We start from the raw sequence: 9,781 nt of genomic DNA, 5'->3' as shown, positions 1-9,781 counted from the left end.
TAATATGAAGAACAGTTCAAAAGAATTCCTACTGTGCAGAAGGTAAAAGCTATAGAAATATGCCTGTTATGCTTAGGTAAATATACCTTACATCTAGATTGCTTAATCAGTGAGAAAATTTCCGAAAATCATAGAATTGATCAGATTGGAAAAAACTTTTAAGATCATAAAGTTCAACTGTTAACCCAACACTGACTAGACCACCACCAAACCATGTGTCTAAGTTCCATGTCTATATGTCTTTTAAATACCTACAGGGATGATGGCTCCACCACTGCCCTAGGCAGCCTGTTCCAGTGTTTGACATCCCTTTCAGTGAGGAAATTTTACCTAATATCAAATCTAAACCTCCTCTGATGCAACTTGAGCAAGAGTTCTTTTGTCCTGTACACTGGTTTTGGCTCACTTAGACTTTATTTTTTTTGCAGGACTAGTACGGGTATATGTTTTGGATTTGTGCTGAACACAGGGTTGATTATATAGAGATGCTTCTGTTGTTGTTAAGCAGTGCTTACACAAAGCCAAGGTATTTTCTGCTTTTCATACTGCTACACTGGCAAGGAAGTTGGGAGTGTATAGGGAGCTTGGGAGGAGACACAGCCAGGACAGGTGACCCAAACTGACCAAAGGGATATCCCATACGACACCATGCTCCATATATAAAGTGGGGAGAAGGAGAAAAGGGAAGATGTTTGGAGTAATGGCATTTGTCTTCCCAAGTAACCATTATGCATGATGAGGCCTTGCTCTCCTGGAAATGGCTGAACACCTGCCTGCCCATGCGAAACAATGGATGAATTCTTTATTTTGTTTTGCTTGCATTTCTGGCTTTTGCTTTCCCTATTCAATTGTCTTTATCTGAACCCATGAGTTTTCTAGCTTTTACCCTTCCAGTTCTCCCTCTGATCCTGCTAGTGAGCAAGAGGCTGCACAGTATTTGGTTGTTGACTGAGGTTAAACCACTTGCTACCTGTGAAAAAAAGCCCACCCTCCACCTCTCTACAACATCCTTTTAGGTAGTTGTAAAGAACAATATAGTTTTTCCTGCAGCTCCCTTTCTCCAGGCTGAACAACCCCAGCTCCTCGGTCACTCCCGATAAGATTTGTGCTCTAGAGCCTTCATCATCTTCATTGCACTTTTCTGGACATGCTCCAGCACCTCAATGTCTTTCTTGTACTGAGGGGCCCAAAGCTGAACACAGGACTCAAGGTGCAGCCTCACCAGTGCTTAGGACAGGGGGACAACCACTGCCCTTGTTCTGATGGCCACACTGTTGCTGATACAAGCCAGAATGCCCTTGCCCACCTTGGTCACTTGGACACACTACCAGCTCATGTTCAACTGGATGTCAACCAGCAGTCCCAGGTCCTTTTCTGACAGGGAGCTTTCCAGACACTCTTCCCCCAGCCTGTAGTGTTTCACAGGGTTGTTGTGACCCCAGAGCAGGACCTGGCACTTGGCCTTATCGAATCTCATACAATCGGCCTCAGTCCATCTTGCCAGTCTGTCCAGATCCCTCTGCAGAGTCTTCCTATTCTTCAGTAGATCAACATTTGCCCTGACCCCTGCCAACTTGGAATCATCTGCAAACTGACTGAGGGTGGCCTGGATTTCATTGTCTATGTCATTGCTAAAGATATTAAAAGAGCATCAGTCTCAAGACAGTGCCCTGAGGGATACCACTCATCACTGGCCTCCACCTGGACATAGAGCCAGTGCCCACAACTCTCTGGCTGCATCCCTCCACACAGCTCCTTATATACCAAGTAGTTTGTCCTTCAAATCCATGTGTCTCCAATTTGGAGATAAGGATGTTGTGTGGGACTGTGTTAAAGGTCTTACAGAAGTCTCGGTAGGTTATACCAGTTGGTCTTTCCTTGTCGACTGTTTCAGTCACTCCATCATAGAGGTCCACTGGATCAATCAGGCATATTTTGCCCTTGGTGGAGCAATACTGTTTGTTTGAATCACCTCCTTGTCCTCCATGTGCCATAGCATAGCCTCTAGGAGAATCTGTTCCATGTTCTTCCTAGGCACAGAGATGAGGCTGACAGGTTGGTAGTTCCCAGGGTTCTCCTTTCTGCTCTTTTTAAAAACAGATGCAATATTTCCCTTTTTCCAATCACCTGGGAATTTTCCTGTCCACCATGACTATTCAAGTATCATGGAGACCAGCTTAGCAACTACATCAGCCAGTTCCCTCAGGACTCTGGGATGAATCTCATCAAGTCCATAGACTTATGCATGTCTGGGTTCCTCAGGTGATTGCAAACCTGATCCTACAGTGGGAGAGACTTTGCTTCCATAGTGTCTGCCTTCACGTCCATCCACTGAAGAGGTATGGGAAGAGAGGTTGTCAATGAAGATTGAGGCAAAAAAGTTGTTGAGTACCTCAGTCTTCTCCTTGCCTGTTGTCTTCGACCTTCATTTTCTTGCTGACATACCTGTTGAAGCCTTTATTATTATTCTTTGTGTCTCTTGTCAAGTTGAGCTCTAGCTGTGCCTTATACTTCCTGACCCCATCTTTACACAACTGGGCAGCATCCCTATAGTTTTCCCAGCATATCTGTTCCTGCTTCCACTGCCTGTGTTTTTACTTAATGCTCTTTAGTTTGTCTAACAGGTCTTGCCTCAACCATGCCAGTCTCTTGCTTTCCTTTCCTGATTTCCTACACCTAGAGATCAAAAGTTCTTGCACCCTATAGAAAACATCCCTAAATATCTGCCATATCTGTTCTTCTCCCTTGCCCCTGAGGGCAGTTTCCCTGGGAGTCCCACTGAGTAACTCCTTGAACAGCTGGAATTTTGCTTTCCTAAAATTCAGGGTCCTGACTTTGCCTGATATATAACCCACAGGTCTGTGAACTCCACCAGTGCATGATTACTGCAGCTCAAGCTGCCTCCAATCTTGATGTCACTGATCAGAGCTCACTTGCATAGATGGCCATCAGGTCCAGTATCATATCCACTCTTGTAGGGACATCTACTACGTTGCCTAACAAGTTATCTTCGACATACTTCAGGAATCTACTGGATTGCCTGTAACTTATCGTGCTATTTCTCCAGCAGATGTTGAGGTGATTGAAGTTGCTCAGCAGGACAAGAGCCTCGGACCATGATGCCTTCAGCAGCTGGAGTAAGAAGGACTCATCAATAGGCTCCCTTTGATAAGGCAGCCAGTAGTAGACACCAACCACAAGGTTCTCTTTGTTGCCTCAGTCTCTAGTTCTTACCCGTAAGCTTTAAACCTGCTCATGGCTGTTCTTCAAAGACATCTCTTTGCACTCGGTTCATTTCTTGAGGTAGAGGACAACACCTCCACCATTTCTTCCTCATCTGTCCCTCCTGAACAGCCTGTAGCCATTGATATCTACACTGTAGTCATTGAATTCATCCCATCATGTTTCAATTATGGTAACTAGGTCATAGCTTTCTAGTTGCAGGTGGTTTCCAACTTCTCCTGTTTGTTGCCAATGCTGCATGCAAAAGTGTAGAAGCACTTCAGCTGGGCTGTTGGCCATGGCACCTTCTTAGAGCAATGCACCTTATTTCCTTTGAGGTATTTCACCAGTGTTTCCCTGTTGGTTCCTATTATATCAGGAGCCCCTGGCCCATTTGTGTAAGGTGTTGTGTACTCTATTGTACCTAGAATGATTCAGAGCAATAGGCTGAGGGCCCTCACTAGCACCTTGTCCCTCTAACCTTGGGATGTCTCTTCCCACTTTGAGGAAGATGATTCCCATAACTGGATATCTAGTACACAAAAATATTGCACAGACATGAAGGAACTAGTAATAACCTGACTTCATAAAGTGTAAAGACTTATTTTTAGGACTTTTCTAGATTTTAATAATAAAAGAAAACAGGAAAGGAAACATGGAATGTGAAAACTGGAATACTGGAATGGAATAGATTATTTCAATTGGAAGGAACCTACAATGATCATCTAGTCCAACTGCCTGACGACTTCAGCATTGACCATAAGCTAAAGCATGTTATTAAGGGCAGTGTCTAAATGCCTCTTATACACTGACAAGCTTGGGGCATCAATCACCTCTCTAGAAAGAATGTTCCAGTGTTTGAGCACTCTCACAGAAAAGAAATATTTCCTAATGTCCAGTCTAAACCTCCCCTGGAGCATCTTTGAACAATTCCCACATGCCCTACCAATGGATCAGGGAGAAGAGATCAGCACCTCCTTTTCTCTTCATTTCCCCTCCTCACAAAACTGTAAAGAACAATGTCAGGCCACAGCCTCCTTTTCTCCAAATTAGGTCAGCCCAAAGTTTCCAGCAGAGAGAAGCATTCTAACCACAAATTTTGCCACAGATTTTGTTGATTGGTGGCAATTGCTATGGATAATGTGCCATATTTTACCAGTTTGGGTACCCCTCCAGTTCTACTTAGCCAGGAGCCAAGGTAACAGGCAATCTTTCTGAAGCAGTACCTTTGGCTATGGACAGTCTTTCCTTTAGAAAACAACTACTGAGAAGACATTGGCACCTGCTCAGATATCATGTAACTAGCATAACTTTAGCAGCTGCTGTACATCCAGGACCTGTTGTACAGGCAAGTTTTGTACATGGACTGTCAATTCAATGAATCTTCCTCATGTAAATTTTTGGAACATGCATTGAAGAGATGGTAAGTGGAGAACTATATCTCACACAGAGGAAGAGTAAGTAATATTTTCTACTGACTTCACAATTCATGCTTCTACAGCTTGACAGAATATAAAGATGTATTGAAAAATGCTTACAAGTAATTGAGAATTACCCAATAGTACTGGGGAGATGGAGTCAGTGAGTTTTTAATCTAAAATATGAATTTTGCAATAATACTAAGGAAACTAATCTTCCCACTCATATATACTAATATTCTGACACTGGCAAACTATGTGAAATATATTTTTGGCAGACAAGGGATAGTAGAGATTCTATGAATGGCTAGTTGCAGAAACTGCCTTAGAAGATAATAAATGAGTCTAATTTTTAAGAGATACTGAGGTGATCCTAAGTAAGGTACAAGCTTAGCCTACTTTTTCTCTCACATTTTACTTAGAATGCTTTGTGCTAGCTAATCAACTGATATTAATCATTCAGGTACCATGAAATACATACAAGCCCTAGGGGCAGTACTGTTACATTTATCTTATTGTGACAGAACTGGTGCAGAACTGCCTTAAGATATCTGTATTCCTACAGTGTGTATAGTGTCACTTGGAGCTACCCCATGAACATGTGGCAGACTAATCAATTCTGTGAGCTTGCTCCTTCTCTACTAGCTGATGCAGGGATTGTAGAAAGGAGGTAGAAAGAGAGGAGAAATTATGACTTTAACTCTAAAGTAAATGTCTCTGGAACTGTGGAAAAAAACCAGAGAAATCTCATTTGTCCTGGGACTGTCATATTTCTACACTCTTATAAATGAAAAATTAAGGTCTTTCTTTCTTTCTTTCTTTCTTTCTTTCTTTCTTTCTTTCTTTCTTTCTTTCTTTCTTTCTTTCTTTCTTTCTTTCTTTCTTTCTTTCTTTCTTTCTTTCTTTCTTTCTTTCTTTCTTTCTTTCTTTCTTTCTTTCTTTCTTTCTTTCTTTCTTTCTTTCTTTCTTTCTTTCTTTCTTTCTTTCTTTCTTTCTTTCTTTCTTTCTTTCTTTCTTTCTTTCTTTCTTTCTTTCTTTCTTTCTTTCTTTCTTTCTTTCTTTCTTTCTTTCTTTCTTTCTTTCTTTCTTTCTTTCTTTCTTTCTTTCTTTCTTTCTTTCTTTCTTTCTTTCTTTCTTTCTTTCTTTCTTTCTTTCTTTCTTTCTTTCTTTCTTTCTTTCTTTCTTTCTTTCTTTCTTTCTTTCTTTCTTTCTTTCTTTCTTTCTTTCTTTCTTTCTTTCTTTCTTTCTTTCTTTCTTTCTTTCTTTCTTTCTTTCTTTCTTTCTTTCTTTCTTTCTTTCTTTCTTTCTTTCTTTCTTTCTTTCTTTCTTTCTTTCTTTCTTTCTTTCTTTCTTTCTTTCTTTCTTTCTTTCTTTCTTTCTTTCTTTCTTTCCCTCTTTCTCTCTTTCTTCAGACTGTTCCCATAATTAATTGTTAACTTTTCATTTTCCCACTTTTTGTGAAGAAAGGTGTTTGAGAGGGGTTCTGTTTGCTCAGTAAGGTTGATAGTAAAAGGTTTTCACTACCTGGACAATCCATTTAGTATGTAAATGCATTTTATGTTGACAGTCTTTTCCTCCCTATATATTAAAAGGGACAAAGTATATGGAAACCAATCCTGAACTACAGTGTGTCAAAATGGACAACCTCATTTGAAATAATGCATGTGAAAATGCGGTTTTTAGTGGTGTATTGGTATTTGGCATGTTTGACTGTGTGCTCCATTTCATTATCATTCACAATAACAACATGCAAGTATATGCATTTCCCAGGCTTCTGGCAGATGAAAAACTGCAGCTTTGTTCATATCAATTCTGGGTCAAAATTATTCTGTTTAGATCCTGCCAAAATATTATTTGATGTGTTGTGATTTCATGGGCTTTGTAGTACAATTTGTTGTTTCTGAATGTGTCTGTGACACACATTTTAATACATTTGCAACCTTTTTCAATTCTCAATACCATTGGAAAATTGAGGATGGATTAATCTGGAGTTTGATTTTAACATTGTTTGCCCTTCTAAATGGGCCTGAAAAATCCTATGGCAAGTACTTACAGTACTCTACTTTGTTCTGTAGCACTCATTTATTTATCTGTTTGTTCATCAGAAAAATATGCACTTATTACAGTGAATTATGAGTCAACAGAATTATGATAAATCTTAAGACTAACACTGACTACTAAATCAAACCTATGCATCTTCAAATTTTTTTTTAAGCTCTAGAAATTGCTTTGTACAGTAATAGAAAAACCTTAGTGAAGAAGAAAATTCAGGCCCTAGTTCACAAGAATGAAACTTGAGTAGAAAAAATTCAAAGAAACTGAATTCTGACATACAGTAATTTAAGGGTAAGCAAAATCACATTTTAATCCACAGGATATCATTTCAAGGAATAGCCTGATAAAGACATACTCTGGCACACAGCTTCAAGCAATTAAAGACTTGGAAACTAAAGTCTCAAAATGCTAAAAAGATTGCATATATTTAATAGGGAAATTAAAAGTCATTCTCACTCAAATAATGTGTATCAATCTGATGAAAATTCAGAACTGTTTTGGCTGTTCTAATTGTGCATATTGTTAATACTAATATAAATGCTTTGAGGAAATATTTAGATGTTGCTGATTTCAAACTACTGAATTTAAATGAAAAACTGAAGATTCTTTGCAATGCAATAATCTCATGGCTGTTCTTGGATCTACAGTGTTTAGGAAGGAGTGCTGTGCTTTAGTGAAGACCTGCAGTCAGTGGAGTGAAAAAGAAAAGGTATTAGACCAGAAAAAGTAGCCTCTAAAGGAATTGTGCCATCAACACAGAAAGTATAAATATATATTGAAGTGTATCTGAATTTGTCTTATACATATTTCTATACAAATATATATACAAAGATATATTATGGATGCATACATATACAAGAAAAGCTTAAAAAATAAAGTATAGCTGTTTATTTTGCAATGCATAAAATAAATTGCATCCAAATAGCTAACATGTGCTACTTTCCTACACATCAAAAGGAGAGTTCTTCTTATCAGACTTACAAAGGGTAATAACTGTTTTCTAATTCTTGATGCAGACACATTAACCATCCAAAAACTTCTCCAAATTCTTCTGGCGTACCTTGGACTAATGGTCCAAGTCTAATCCTGTCTGCCACCTTCCATGCTGTAATTCTAGTTCACCTGGTGGTCTTCATGTTTTAATATTTTCTGCAAAACTTTGCCCTATCTACACTTACAGAGAAAAATAAAATGCTCAAAAACATACTCATGACTCATTTTGAGATTCTGCATCTTGAGAAGCCAGTTTCTCCTCCAAGTGAATCACATTCTGACTATTACACATATCTCAAACATTTATTGGATATTTGTGCATTGCATTACATCTTATGTTGAGCTACTATATCCGCTCCTGTGTTCATCTTTATCTTAATAGGACTGTTCTCAGACACAAGATTACTATTATTAAAGATTCCCTCCAACAAAAGCAAAGCATGTTTGCTGTTCTGCTTCCTTTCTTTCCAATAGCTCTATTGATCCTTTGATCTTTTTCTGATCCAATTAGGAAAAATAAAGTTCTGGTGGATTACTGGTATTAATTTACTCTTTTGGTCAGTTCCTCAACAAGTGCCAGAGTTGTCATGTAGGAGGTGGCACAATGTTGCAGAATTTCAGCAAATGCACAAGAGAAATTTGTGAAGAGAAAACCCCTTGGTTTTGGTGTCAGGAAGTTACTAAATGGACTCATTTGTATTGTTTAGCCATAACCCTGTTTGCTAGGTGATAATTTCAATACGTAAATAAGTAAATCTTTGTGGTGTGGTTCAGGCTTGTTGTTTGTTTTATCTGTGAGATTAAAAGGCTCTCATAAATACCCCTTTGATTTCATCAGACAGAAGAAACCCACCCACCAACTAATTCAGTAGTTGCCTTTCTGTTTTGATAACATAATGAAGACATTTATATTGAGATTGTCATGGAAATCGGGAAGAAAACTACCCAACGCCTATGTAGTATTAAGAAGCAGCATTCTTTTATTGAAGCCCTTGATGCACTGGAGATCATTCCAACTATAGTGCATTCCAACTATCCAAACTTATTGCTATTTATACATTTCAGCAAACAGAGGAACTAGTGTTTATTGGTTAAAACGTACCTAATTCTTATTGATTCGTATTCTGGTTTTTATTGGTTTTGTGATTTCTTGCTTCTTATGCCAATTAGTTCCCCCAAATCATTACCATAATGATGGTAAATGATAAATAAACCTCCAGTGGTTGTTTTTGATTCAGTCCTTTTGATGAACTTTTGCTCTTGGCCACAGTTCCTTCTTGATATGTTCCTTATGTGTATTGCTGGGCCCGCTTGAATTTAATGATCAGTCTGTCCTTCATGTACCACAGCAGGCCTAATCCAAGGATGCATGTATCTGAATTGTTTCTAATGAATGTTGAAATGACCTTGGTTATTTTTGCATCTGGTTATGACATCTTTCCCATATTCATTATCACTGTCTTTCTCCTGAAAGACTAGCATCTTCACAAACTCATTTGGACTCATTTTACTCATTTTACACCAAAAAAGCAGCATTTTCACCTCCAGCTGTGCAATGATATTGCACCATAATACACTTCAAATTATGACATCTATGTCAAAAAATCCCAAAACAAAACAACACAACAGCAAAAACCCAAACCAACCAAAGATCAAAATTAATTTTCATTGTTTTTCAGAATTCTGATTTCCATTTATGTTTGGCCAGCTTACCCATAGTGAGACTGCAAGAAGAAATGTTGAGGGAGGAGTCTGCAGTGAAGGAGAATGAGTAGTAGAAGCTAGAAGAGTATACCCATGGGGTTCCAAATCTTGGGTAATCTTGGGTAGTAAAAATGTTAAAATAAAAGCTGTGGCAAAGTGTTTAAGAGAATACCCTGATTGCCTGTGGGATCTGGAGCTGTGTGCTTTAATGCACTTTAAGAATCTCTTGGTCCAGTTATTAATTTGTAGCTCTACCTTTCTGCATTCAAAGAGATATAACAAAGAATGTATCAAAAATATGTCTTCATCACCAATCATATAGAACTGCCTGATGTAGTTGTCTAGTGCAAAATTAAATTGTATTAATTAGCTCCTATTTATCTAATTAT

The sequence above is a fragment of the Acanthisitta chloris genome, unplaced genomic scaffold (genome assembly GCF_000695815.1).
Source record: "Acanthisitta chloris isolate BGI_N310 unplaced genomic scaffold, ASM69581v1 scaffold4108, whole genome shotgun sequence".
Classification (NCBI taxonomy): Eukaryota; Metazoa; Chordata; class Aves; order Passeriformes; family Acanthisittidae; genus Acanthisitta; species Acanthisitta chloris.
Note: the sequence above shows the minus strand (reverse complement) of the source record.